Genomic DNA, 13,274 nt, shown 5'->3' with positions numbered 1-13,274 from the left:
GAGAGGCTGAACAGGCAATGTGGCACTGTCGTCAATACTCAGGACTTGTGCCCAGCCTGCCTGGATCAGATCCCAGTTCTGCTTTTTTCCTGGCTGTCCATCTTTGAGCAACCTACTGATGCTCTCTGTACTCTTATTTCCTTCATCTGTAGAATGGAGACAACAGTGTCTTCCTTTAAGGATATGCAAGAAGCATTACGGATAATCTGGGTAGAAGTCCTGATACATAAAAAGCTCGTTGGCAGGGCGTGGAGAAGGGGGTCTCATGACTGTAATCCCAGCATTTTGGAAGGCTGAAGTGGGTAGGTTGTCTGAGGTCAGGAGTTCGAGATCAGCCTGGTCAACATGGTAAAACCCCATTTCTACTAAAAATACAAAATTAGCCAGTTGTGGTGGCACACGCCTGTAGTCCCAGCTACTTGGGAGGAGTCCCAGCTACTTGGGACACTGTGACAGGAGAATCACTTGAACCCGGAAGCAGAAGCTACAGTGAGCTAAGATCGTACCACTACACTCCAGCCTGAGTGAGAAAGAGCGAGACTCCATTTCAAAACAAACAAACAAACAAAAAACAAACAAAACAGCTCATTAACTGTAGCAATTATCAAAGTGAACAATTTTAATGAAAAGTGATGTAGGCTGTGAGTACAAGACAGGAGCATCGCGTCCATTCTGAGAAGCCTGGGAAGGCCTTCCAAGCAGAGCCAGGAGCAGGGTGGAGGGGAGTGTGTGTTTGATGTGCGGAATAGAACATGTGGAGGAGTGAAGAAGTGGGGAGGGGTAGAGGCGGGAGAGAGAAGGGACAAGTGGTGGCAGATTGAAGATATCAAGGTTGAGAGAAAGAGAGGGCTTGAGGATAGTGTCCATTTCCTGACTTGCGTCCCTAGTGAGTGACAGTTCCTCCCATGAGACAAGAATTGCAGGGGAAGAAAGGCTGGAGGGAAGATGGAGTGCAGCCACGAGCAGGTGGATTTTCCGTGTTGCTGGGGCTTCTGGTTGCAGATTTCCAGCAGGCAGTGGTGGTATCTGGACTGAGATGAAGCCTAGGAATACAAAACAGAATCCTCAACACATGAATGGTAATCAAGAAAAGAAATGAGGACAAGACTTCAGTGAAGATGGGGAAGAGTGGAGAGAGAAAAGGTCCCTGGAGAGAATCCTCCAAGCAATGGCATTTAGGGGCATGGCAGAGGAGGATAAGCCAGAAGAGAAGAATGAGATGACTCTTGAACCAGGAGATAATTTATGGCCCATGATACTGAAAAGTTGGGCAATTATCAGGCTGTAGAAATGGCTAGAACCAAGATATCTATCATCTCCCTATCTATGTATCTATGTATCTATGTATCTATGTATCTATCTATCTATCTATCTATCTATCTATCTATCTATCTACCTATCTATCCTTTGTCCTTTGTTATCCTTCTCCCCTTCCTATCCCTCTCCCTCTTCCTCTCTTTCCCCCTTCCCTCCTCCACCTCCTCTTTCCCCTTCTCCTCCTTTCCCTTCTCCTTCTCCTCCTCTTCCTTCTGCTCCTCTTTCTTCATCTCCCCTTTATCCTCCTCCTTTTATGTCTCCACCTCCACCTCCTCCTCCTCATCTTCTTTCTCCTCTCCCTTCTTTTCTACCTCCACCTCCTCCTCCTTCTCTTTCTCTGCCTCCCCTTCTCCTTTCTTCATCTCCTTCTTTTCTTCCCCCATCCATCTCCTCCTTCTCTTTCACCTCCTTTTCCTCCTCCTTTCTCATCTCCTCTCTTCTTCATCTTTCTCCTCCTTCTCTTCCATCTCCTCCTTCTCTTTCTCTTCTTCCTGTTCCTCCTTTTCTTCTACCTCTTCCTCCTTCAACTCTTCTTCTTCTTCCTTCTCCTCCTCCATTCCTCATTTTCCTTCTCCTCCTCCTTCACTGCATTCCCCTCCTCCACCTCCCTCACTTTTCTTGGGCTTTCATATCTTAGAAATGTTTTCCTCTGAGTATGGCAAAGATGCCTCAATCAGATTCAGGTTCTCACCGTTTCAGATTCCAGTCCAGCTGACAAGAATACAATCCATTCACTTTATCAAAAGTTGCAGGTTAACTCCTGGGCCACTCACGCCTACCTGACAAATTAATGAGGCAGCCGGAGAATGATCTGCAAGGACTGGCCAGGCCTGGAACTCAGGCTGCTGTGAGTCCTAATGGTGTATCTCATGTCATCGAAACCAACAGGCTGAAAGTGAGCGAGAGGAAATTCTTTTCAAAAGTGAGGAAGAGAAAGAAAGCTGGGCAGGCAAAACCCAAGATGTCTTCTTAGAAAGTAGGAAGAAAAGGAAATCTGAAAATGAAGAATTGGCTGAGTTTAGCATTATGAAAACCTGATCACATTCTCCTTTGCTTTTGCATTTTGCTCCAATAATTAACAACTGTCACAGGCAAGTTTGCATTGATTGCTACCGGTGACCAAAGAGAAAGGTAAGAGCCCTGGCTCTTTCTGGGAGAGAATGTTCATCATTTTTCTATTTTCATGAAATGAAAAAGAATCCTGTAGATTTTACACTGTTTCAGAACAAACATGACTATGACTCATGTTTCACAATTTATGTAGCTGACTTCACATACTTTTGACAGTTCTATCATGGTTTAGATGCTGCGAAATATTTGTTTTCCTCTGCAGAACCAGAGTGGCAAAAATCCACTTGCTTCATGATTATTGATGCTCTATCCCGAGGTTTCTCAAACTCAGCCCTATCAACATTTGGGGCAAGATAATCCTTTGTTTGTTTATGGGGCTGCCCTGTGCATTGCCTAGAGCTCAGCAGTATCCCTGACCTCTACTTACTTGAGGCCTAGTGGTGACAACCAAGAAGACCTCCAGACACTGACAAGTGTCCCCTGGCCCCTGGTTGAGAATCACTGCTCTACACATGGGTTTCTCATCATGTAATGTGCTAGGAAAGGGATCCAGGGAGAACAGGAGATGGCTGGGGAATAAGGGTAAAGGATAAAAGAATGTTTTGGAAGACAGTACAGTGATTCCTCAAGGATCTAGAAATAGAAATTCCATTTGACCCAGCAATCCCATTACTGGGTATATACCCAAAGGATTGTAAATCATTCTATTATAAAGACACATGCACACGTATGTTCATTGCTGTACTGTTTACAATAGCAAATACCTAGAACCAACCCAACTGCCCACCAGCAATAGACTGGACAAGGAAAATGTGGCACATGTACACCATAGAATAATATGCATCCATAAAAAATGATGAGTTCGTGTCCTTTGTAGGGACATGGATGAATCTGGAAACCATCATTCTCAGCAAACTGACACAAGAACAAAAAATCAAACCGCGTGTTCTCACTCATAGGCAGGTATTGAACAATGAGAACACATGGACACAGGGAGGGGAGCATCACACACTGGGGTCTGTTGTGGGGGGTTAGGGAAGGGACAGAGGGGGGTGAGGAGGTTGGGGAGGGATAACATGGGGAGAAATGCCAGATATAGGTGATGGGGGATGGAGGCAGCAAACCACCTTGCCATGTATGTACCTATGCAACAATCCTGCGTGATCTGCACATGTACCCCAGAACTTAAAGTGCAGTAAAACAAAAGGATGTCTTTGCCTTTTTGCATGGACTGACCTTGATGGGGTATAGTTTGGGGTCCATCTACCACAACCCCTTAATTTTCTTTTCCCCAGATCTCAGGAGAAGGAAGGCAAGGAAACTCACCCAGTCAGCAGGATAATTAAAATCTAATCTAGGTCTAAAATGAGATGCTTGTAATATAATAGGCGCCTTTTGGAGCTCTTCAGACAGTGAATGGAATAAGCTTGCTGCCTATAAATAACACAATTGGCAGCCAAACCCTCTGAAAAACACTCAACATGCCAGTGTCAGAGGAAGACATGTCCGATGCTTTCAACACTGAAAATAAATACTGCGAGTCAAAAATAAATGGCATTATTAGCATAAAGGGAGTCCCTAATTAACCAGCAATAGTCCATTACTGTAGCCTTCAATTCATTAAACTGCATAATTACATAAAAACTCAGTTGACGCCTGATTCAGTCAGTGTATCTGTTATTGTCTCCTCAATAATTAGTTCTATAATTGTCAGTTTGACAGGGCAATTAAAAATGTTTGAAGACATTGTGTCAGCTTCTCCATGTGCAGCTGCACTCTGGAGGACGCGTCTGGGAGAAAGCTTCCATCTGGGTGGCTGGAGGGAGCTGGCTCCTGGGATGAGGACAAAGAAGGGTAGGGGATTGAGGGGTCCGGGGGAATTGTTCCAATCTGGGTGGAGTGGGTGTCTTTGCTCGAGTGATCTCAGTTGTAACTGCAAGGCTGTGGATGAGGTGGATGAAGTCAGCAGCAGGGATGTGTGAAGAGTTTCTTCTATTCTGGCATTGAGTGCGCAGGCATCACTATTCAGTATGTTTGGTCCTGGTAGTGAGGACCACAGGGTGAGCTACTCAGTGGCAGCCTGGGTGAAATCATCCTGTCCTGGAGTTTCAGTCCAATTTGTATTTGAACCTCCATTGATGCCTAGGTATGTGTGGGTGCTGCTCCCCCGTAGGAAGGAGACTGCTAGTGAAGGCTCTAACCAGTCAATATGGGTTTGGCATTTCCAGGTTTGGATGTTTGTGTGGCTAACAGAGGATATGCCTTGCTCAAGACCCACTCCAGGGACAAAGGTATCAGACTTCAGAACACAAAGTTGGTCTAGGTCTCACTTCTAGTCAGAGCTGGGTTGAGGCTCCATGGCTCTTTTCTGGTCATAGTTGATATAAGAATAGGGCAGGAAAGCTCCTGCAGTAGATACCCAAGATCTGCTGTTAAGCATGGCTGGGAAGCACGCAGGTCACTTGGATGAGTGGGACTCTATGATACAGTTTGACTGTGTCCCCACCCAAATCTCACCTTGAATTGTAATAATCCCCACATGTCAAGGATGGAGCCAGGTGGAGATAATTGAATCATGGGTGTGGTTTTCCCCATGCTGTTCTCATGGTAGTGAATAAGTCTCCTGCTATCTGACAGTTTTATAAAGAGGAGTTCCCTGCACAAGCTCTCTTGCCTGCCGCCATGTAAGACATGACTTTCCTCCTCCTTTGTCTTCTGCCGTGATTGTGAGTCCTCCCCAGTCATGTGGAACTGTGAGTCCATTAAGCCTCTTTCCTTTATAAATTACGCAGTCTCAGGTGTGTCTTTATTAGCAGTGTGAGAACAGAATGAAAACACTCTACATGGTTAACATCTAATTATTCTGATCTGCATAGAACCGAGACGGCCCAGCATAGGTATAAAATCTCAAGTTGTGGGGGCAGAAAAATGTCTTGAGAATCTAGGTGGCTGATCTCAGATTTCCGTTACTCTGAAGCTTATCTGCTTGCTGTTGGTGTTCAAAAGTGGAGGAGGAAGGTGAGCGTTTTTCTGCTAGAAGCAGCAGCTGATGCACATGTTGACATGACAGAGAAGCAAACTATAGACTCCGTAGGACATTCTACACAGGACACAAGATGTCTAATTTAAGACTTTACATTCTTGGGCCATGATCCTGTCGGATCTTTAATCCACAAAGGAGCCTCCATTCTTCTGGGTGTGGAGTTGAGAGGAGGAGAGGGCTGCAAATTTCTACCCAAGTTTTTAAAATTATTCTTCTATGAACAATATGTTCTTATCAACCAGGGCTGTGATGAGCTAGCTGTGCTGCTGCTTCCTCAGAGAAGGAGGATGATGTAGTCCCAAAAAAGCCATGCCCTCTTTTTATAGGGTTCTTCTCCAGTCTTTGCAACTGATTCTAAAAACATTTCAATCAGATAAGTGTTCAGTCACTTTTGTGACCTCATCTAAAGAAGTCTTTACAAAGGCACCGGTCCATTAGCTCAACCAAGGCCACTTCACAGTTACTATAGAGCGGAATAAGAGGACGCATCCTCTCCAGGGCTTCCTAACAAGAGGTGCACTTCAGACTCACCTGTGAAGTTTAAAAAAAATTGGTGGAATTCATCCCAGATCTACTAAATCAGAACTGGAACAGGGCACACATGCAAAAGGAACACATTATTTATTTATTTATTTTGAGAGGGACTCTTACTCTGTCACCAGGCTGCAGTGTGGTGGCACAATCTTGGCTCACTGCAACCTCCGCCTCCCTGGTTCAAGCGATTCTCCTACCTCAGCCTCCTGACTAGCTGGGACTACAGGCTCACACCACCATGCCCAGCTAATTTTAATATTTTTAGTACAGACGGGGTTTCACCATGTTGGCCAGGATGGTCTCAATCTCCTGACCTCATGATCTGCCCACCTCAGCTTCCCAAAGTGCTGGGATTGCAGAAGTGAGCCACCACGCACAGCCCACACTTTATATGGGTATTAATAACTTCAGCCTTGCCCCAGTCAGTATTCTAACATTGATAACTTCTCATTTATTCTCAGCCTCCAAATCCCTCTTGCTGGAGATTCTGGATTACTTTGTGTAAATTAGTGTAATTATAAAGGAGCCAAGGATTTCTCTCGCAGGCTTATCCCTGTCAATGTCACAATGTCATCTCATCTATCATCTGTCTATCTATCTATCTATCTATCTATCTATCTATCTATCTATCATCTATCTATCCATCTCTACGTATCTATCTATCATCTATCTATCACACATCTCTCTATTTCTGTAAGACATAGATCTTCATCTACGTGAGAGAAAGAAAAGACAAGAGTCTATGGTGAAAGGTTATTGAGTGAAGGGAATTTCTGATAGAAGTCACCTTTAACTCACATTTTGGCTAATGAATTGACTTTTTTGGAGGACACAAATACATTGGCCCTATTGGCCAGGCTATCTGGGCTTTGACCTTGGGTGATTTCTTTAATTATTCCATGTCACAGTTTTATAGTTTCATTATTTAAAAACTGGAATCATTACATTTTTTTCTACAAATGATTATTGGTGTCCATATGTGCCAGGCACTGTTTTTTAGGTGGTTGGGCTACACCAGTGAATAAAGCACACTCAAATCTGTTTTCTCTTGGGAATTACATTTTTATGTGAGGAGACAGACAATGAGAAACAAATACAATAAATAAATAAATTAAGTGTTGTGTCAAAACGGAACAGGGGAGAGGAGATTGGGAAACCTGGTGGGAATGCAATTTGAAATAGAGTAATTAGAGAAGGTTTCATTAGGAAGGTGACATTTGAGCAAATGAAAGCCAATTCAGCTTCAGGAGAGTGCATATCCAAGGAACAATGAGGCCGGCATGGCTGGGGTAAAGTGAGCAAGGAGGATGGCTGTAAGTCGGGGCGGGGGGGAGGTAATAGAATTTGGTCAGACAGAAATCTGTACGCCAAAATATGAGATTTGGCTTTTATGCTGAGGGCATTTGGGAGCCGTGAGAGGGTTTCGAGCAGAGGAGAAACTTTATATAATTTGTGTTTTAAATGGATCCCTCTGAATGTGGCGTGTCAGAAAAAATTGCAGGGATTCATGAGCAAAATCAAGGAGGCCAGTCAGGAGATCATTATAGTAACTCAGACAAGAGGTAGCAGGCGACTTGTACCGGGTCTAATAACAGGGCCCATCTCACAGAGTTTTTGTAAAGATTAAATGAGATGATGTATGAATGAACATAGAATGCTGCCTTGCATGATGTAAGCATGCAACAAATGACAAATGTTATTCCCTAAATGTAACCTCATGTCAAAACTGGACCACATAGAGCCTGTGGCGGTTAATATTGAGTGTCAACTTGATTGGATTGAAGGATGCAAAGTAAGGTTCCTGGGTGTGTCTGCCAGGGTGATGCCAAAGAACATTAACATTTGAGACAGTGGAATGGGAGATGCAGACCCAGCCTGCATAGAATGCAAAGCAGCGTTCTACATTCATTCATACATCTCATTTAATCCTTACAAAAATCAGCTGCCAGCGAGGCTAGGATAAAAGCAGGCAGAGGGATGTGGAAGGACTAGACTGGCTAGGTCTTCTGGCCTCCATCTTTCTCCTGTGCTGGATGCTTCCTGCCCTTGAACATCATTAGACTCCAAGATCTTCAGCTTTTCGACTCTTGGACCTACACCAGTGGTTTGCCAGAGTCTCTTGGGCCTTCAGTCTGTGGCTGAAGGCTGCACTGTTGTGAGGTTTTGGGACTTGAACTCACTTCCTTGCTCCTCAGCTTGCAGATGGCCTATTGCGAGACTTCACCTTGTGATCATGTGAGTCAATATTCCCTAATAAACTCCTCTTCATATATGCATCTATCCTGTTAGTCCTGGCCCTCTAGAGAACCCTGACTAATACAAAGCCCTAGAATTTATTTGGATTTTAACTTTTTCTTTTTAATTTTGGGGAAAATTTCCAGGGGATTCTATGTGGCATCTCAAGGTAAAACAAATGATCTAGTTTGTTTGTAAAAAATTATGCTTAGCTATATGTTTACACAAGTTCTCCAGAGAGGATTATATAGTGTTCTTGAAATAATAAAGTTGTCCAATTATAACAGAATATTAGCAATATAAAATGCTTTCAATATTTTCTTATTAAAGCTAACACTATACATTTCTTCCTTTCCCAAATCAGTCTTATGTATCCAGAGAAGCATAGGAGATTAAAAAATACAAAATTATTTTCTCTTACTCCGTAACCTTCTTATTTTGCTTTGTTACAGTCAAAGATGCCTCACTCTGTTATAAGCTTCTGATTGCCTTATTATGCAGCTGGAATTCATACTATCTCCCCTTTAAGCTGCTGTTGTTCCTTTAGTCTCTCAGAGTTAGACACTTCAGAACCAATGTCTCTCATGTATCCCATCTTTCCAAATATTTGGAGCTATCAGAAGCATAGGGTGAACACAAGTTTTTTCTGTAAAATAGTATTCGTCTCCAAAAATGATTCTGTTGTAATTGAATCCATCAAACTTGGTTACCTAGACAAAGATTGAAAATAAATAGAGCGAAACTCAGTCTAAAAAAAAAAAAAAAAAAAAAAAAGAGGAGATATTTTCAGACAGAGCCCAAATGGTTCTTACAATCTCCATCTGGTTGCTGCAACAAGCCTTAGACTATAAAAAAGGCTCATTTTTATTTCAGAGCAGCAAGCATATAGGGAAAGCAGAGTAAATAAAAAGGGAATGACATTTCAGTTTTAGTACATTCAGGTCAATTGTCCAGAGTCATATTCAGTCCTGTAAACCTAAAACCCAATTAAACAACTCCAATCAAAAGTTTGATTGTGACATCATACTTCTCTCAAATCTCAGAGAAAATTTTCACCACCCGATTGCCTTTTCTATTGAAATGTGTAATTTGTATACTCGTAGAGATGAAATGAGATGAACCATGTATATTTACAGGAGTGCCTACTACCCAGTAAGTATTAGCTTTAAGTAGTTATTTTTCTAGCTGAGTTTGAAAATGTGCAGTGGGGATGCCTCCAATTTTGCATCGTTTTCTTGACCCCTATTTTGCATATAGTACATTTTCATATTTAAGTTGCCTTTATTTCCCTCTACCCTCTGAGCTCCTGTGAGCTCTGTCCAAGGTCCTGGTCTCCAGTTGCTCAGATTTCAGAAATGAGGCTCCTGTTGGGTGATATTTCCCACATGTGTACCTCCTTTGATGTCACGAAAGCCAATTTTCTCTGTCACATGCTTCTACCTGAAACTTTGTGTCTCTTAGCTGTTGAATTTCGCAGGCTTCAGGCAACTCTTCTTACTAGGTGTGGGCATAAACACCTTTTGCTGCCATCACTTTTCCTATTGCCGTGGGGACTTTCTCAACTTCTTTGACATGGTTGGCTATTTGTCCTTTCCAAATCCCATGTTGAAATGTGATCCCCAATGGGGGAGGTGGGGCTTTGAGGGAGGTGTTTAGGTCATGGAAATGGATCCCTCCTGAATGGCTTGGTGCCCTCCCTGTGGTAAAGAATGGATTCTCTTGGCTGGGCACGGTGGCTCACACCTGTAATCCCAGCACTTTGGGAGACTGAGGTGGGCAGATCACCTGAGGTCAGGAGTTGAAGACCACCCTGGCCGACATGGTGAAACCCCGTCTCTACTGAAAATACAAAAATTAGCCGGGCATGGTGGCAGGTGCCTGTAATCCCAGGTACTCAGGAGGCTGAGGCAAGAGAATCACTTGAACCTGGGAGGCGGAGGTTGCAGTGAGCAGACATAGCACCATTGCACTCCAGCCTGGAGGACAAGAGCGAGACTTCTCAAAAAAAAAAAAAAAAAAAGAAAATAAAGGGTGGGTTCTCACTCTATGAGTTTACAGAAGAGCTGGTTGTTAAAGAGCCTGTGACCACTTCCTGTCTCTCTTGCTCCCTCTCTAGCCACGTGACATGCTGGCTCCCCTTCCCTCCTACTTGAATGGAAGCTTCCTGAGACCTCACTGGAAGCAGATGCTGCCACCATGCTTCTTGTACAGCCTGCAGAATCGTGAGGCAAATATATCTCTTTAAAAATTACTCACTCTCAGGTATTTCTGTCAATGCAAAATAGACTAGAACATTCCTCTAGCCTTCCATTTCCACATCCCTCTGGCATTTGCCTTCTTTCATGTGGACTCTGTCAGGATTTCAGAATGAAAAGACGTCTCTCACATCAGCCTCACACTTTCTCTCCCCCATGCAGGGCTAAACCTGTTTACAGGAGCCTATTAGGCTCTGCCTCATCTACTTTTCCTTTTATATTTCTTTCCTACTGTTTCTGTCCTAAGTACAAGCTAAAGTCCTTTTCTTTTTAGAAGTCTCTACCATTCATTAGAGTTTCTCATTTCAAAGCCCAAACCATAGTTTTCTGTTTTACTACTAACCCTGAAGACTTCTTTTCTGTTAACTCTTTTTCTCCAGGTCCCTGGTTTTTTTATTTTTTTATTTTTATTTTTTTTAAAGCCTGTTTTTTAGAGCCAGAGTGGCACAAGAACTTGCCTTTTTTTTTTTTTAATGGAGTTTCACTCTTTTCACCCATTCTCAGCTCACTGCAACCTCTGCCTCCTGGGTTCAAGCAATTCTTCTGTCTCAGCCTCCTGAGTAGCTGGGATTACAGGCAACCGCCACCGCCGCCAGCTAATTTTTGTGTTTTTAGTAGGGACGGGGTTTCACAATATTGGCCAGGCTGGTCTCGAACTCCTGACCTCAAGTGCCCGCCTCAGCTTCCCAAAGAACTGGGATTACAGGCATGAGTCACTGTGCCTGGCCAACAAGTTTCCTTTTAATTTGTTTTCAGTCCTTAGGCTTGAGAGAATTCTGCTTCAACTTTAACAACAACCAGACATGCCATATCAAGGTGCTACCTGTGGCTTGTCCTAAACATGGAGTTAAGCACTTTGTACTAGGTCATATTGGTTCTACTTCACACATGTAGACACTGAGGTTCAATCCAGTATATCAAGAAAGTCTTTCTGTAATAATACCCTCTCATTTCTATTTATTAACTGATTTATAAAATATTCCACCTTATGTGCTTGAAAGTACCCTCTGGTGGAGAGTCACCCAACCCACCATCCTGAATAGAGCTTCTTAGTGTGTTAACTTCTCAGGTATGAACAAAAGCAGGGAAAAGGATAAGGAAGAGGAGAACCAGAGATGGGAAATCCCATGTCATACCCTAAACCTTCTGCCTCCGGCCCATCATCCAAGCAGTCCTGGCTGGATTGAAGTGAACCTCAGCTGGTCTTAGAAAGGAATACAGATTTTCATGCCGTAGACAGTGAACAAGATCTCTCAATCTGGATCTAGGCTTTCTTTCCAAGCAATTTTGTCTAGGACACAGCTGTGTGCCCAAATCTAGCCCTCCCATCTGCTGAACTACACCAAATGTTAGCACACTAGAATTGGAGAAGGATTTTGGCACAGATTTAGAATTACCACTTCTAGTCTGCTGCTCCCTGCGAATGACACCTTTGCTAATTCCTGGGCGGGGTGGGGGTGGGGAGGCATGGCCTGCATTTCACAGAGCCTGTGTGCTCATTACCTGGTGAAGTGGGGAAGATAATGCTATCAGAATTAATAGGAGCTGTGATAGAATTCAGCTAGATTCCAGGGCGGTCTCACTCTTGTACTCACAATCTCTTTGCTTCCTTACATGGAATACTGAGAGGTTATTATACAAAGAGTGATCTCAACACCAAACAAGGCATCACCTTGCTATTAGAGGGCTCAATGACCATATCTGATGGAAGGGTCTCAGGAAGAGCTGGAATAATAGAGATAGTAGTACCTTCTAAAGAACTGTGAGAGTTTCTACTTCCTCCTAAACACAAATCCCAATGCAGTCACCAGCTGGCCCCCATGCTTGAAATGAGCGCACCATCACATGTGCCCAGGGGAAGGTGAAGTGAGAGAGACCCTGGCATAGAGGCATGAAGCAGGAAGGAGCAGAGACACACACCGTTAGTTCTCAAACTTTGGAGTGCATAAGAATTGCCTTGGGAGAATGTTAAAAATGCGGATGTCAGAGAGACAGTTTAGAATTGCTGAGTTATAATCCATGTTTTTAAATCCACCTCCATCAGGTGATTCTGATACAGAGTGGAGTTTGAGAGCAGTTGATGTTTGGCAAGTCTGCTTGTGATCTTTGCTCCCTTGTGCACAGTCCCAGAACTGACTTCAATCCGATTGGCATGAGGTGGAAGGTGGGGAGAAATTGTGTTCTCCTCCACCTTCTTCAGGTATAACTTGTCAGGACTCCTTTTTCCCAGATTAGAGGAGACATAACAGTCTTCCCTGGCCTCTTTGCCTCTTTTTTTCTTTTTCTTGGTCTCCTGTTTATTTTTATTTTTATTTTTGAGTGTCGCTCTTGTCACCCAGGCTGGAGTGCAATGGCACATTCTCAGCTCACTGAAACCTCTGTCTCCTGGGTTCAAGTGATTCTCCTGTCTCAGCCAGGCCTGGCTAATATTTGCATTTTTAGTAGAAATGGAGTTTCACCATATTGACCAGGCTGGTCTCGAACTCCTGACCTCAGATGATCCGCCCACCTTAGTCTCCCAAAGTGCTGGGATTACAGGCGTGAGCCACTGCACCCAGTCTGACTACTACTTCTTCTCCTTCTCCTTCTCCTTTCTTCTTCTTTCTCCTCCTCCTCCTCCTCCTCCACTACTACTTCTTCTTCTTCTTTTTCTTCTTCCTCTCCTTCTTCTTCTTCTTCTTCTTCTTCTTCTTCTTCCTCTTCCTCCTCTTCCTCTTCCTCTCCTTCTCCTTCTCCTTCTCCTTCTCCTTCTCCTTCTCCTTCTCCTTCTCCTTTTCTCCTTCTCCTTCTCCTTCTCCTTCTCCTTCTCCTTCTCCTTC

This window comes from Cebus imitator, unplaced genomic scaffold (genome assembly GCF_001604975.1).
Source record: "Cebus imitator isolate Cc_AM_T3 unplaced genomic scaffold, Cebus_imitator-1.0 Scaffold85, whole genome shotgun sequence".
In the NCBI taxonomy this organism is placed as follows: domain Eukaryota; kingdom Metazoa; phylum Chordata; class Mammalia; order Primates; family Cebidae; genus Cebus; species Cebus imitator.
Note: the sequence above shows the minus strand (reverse complement) of the source record.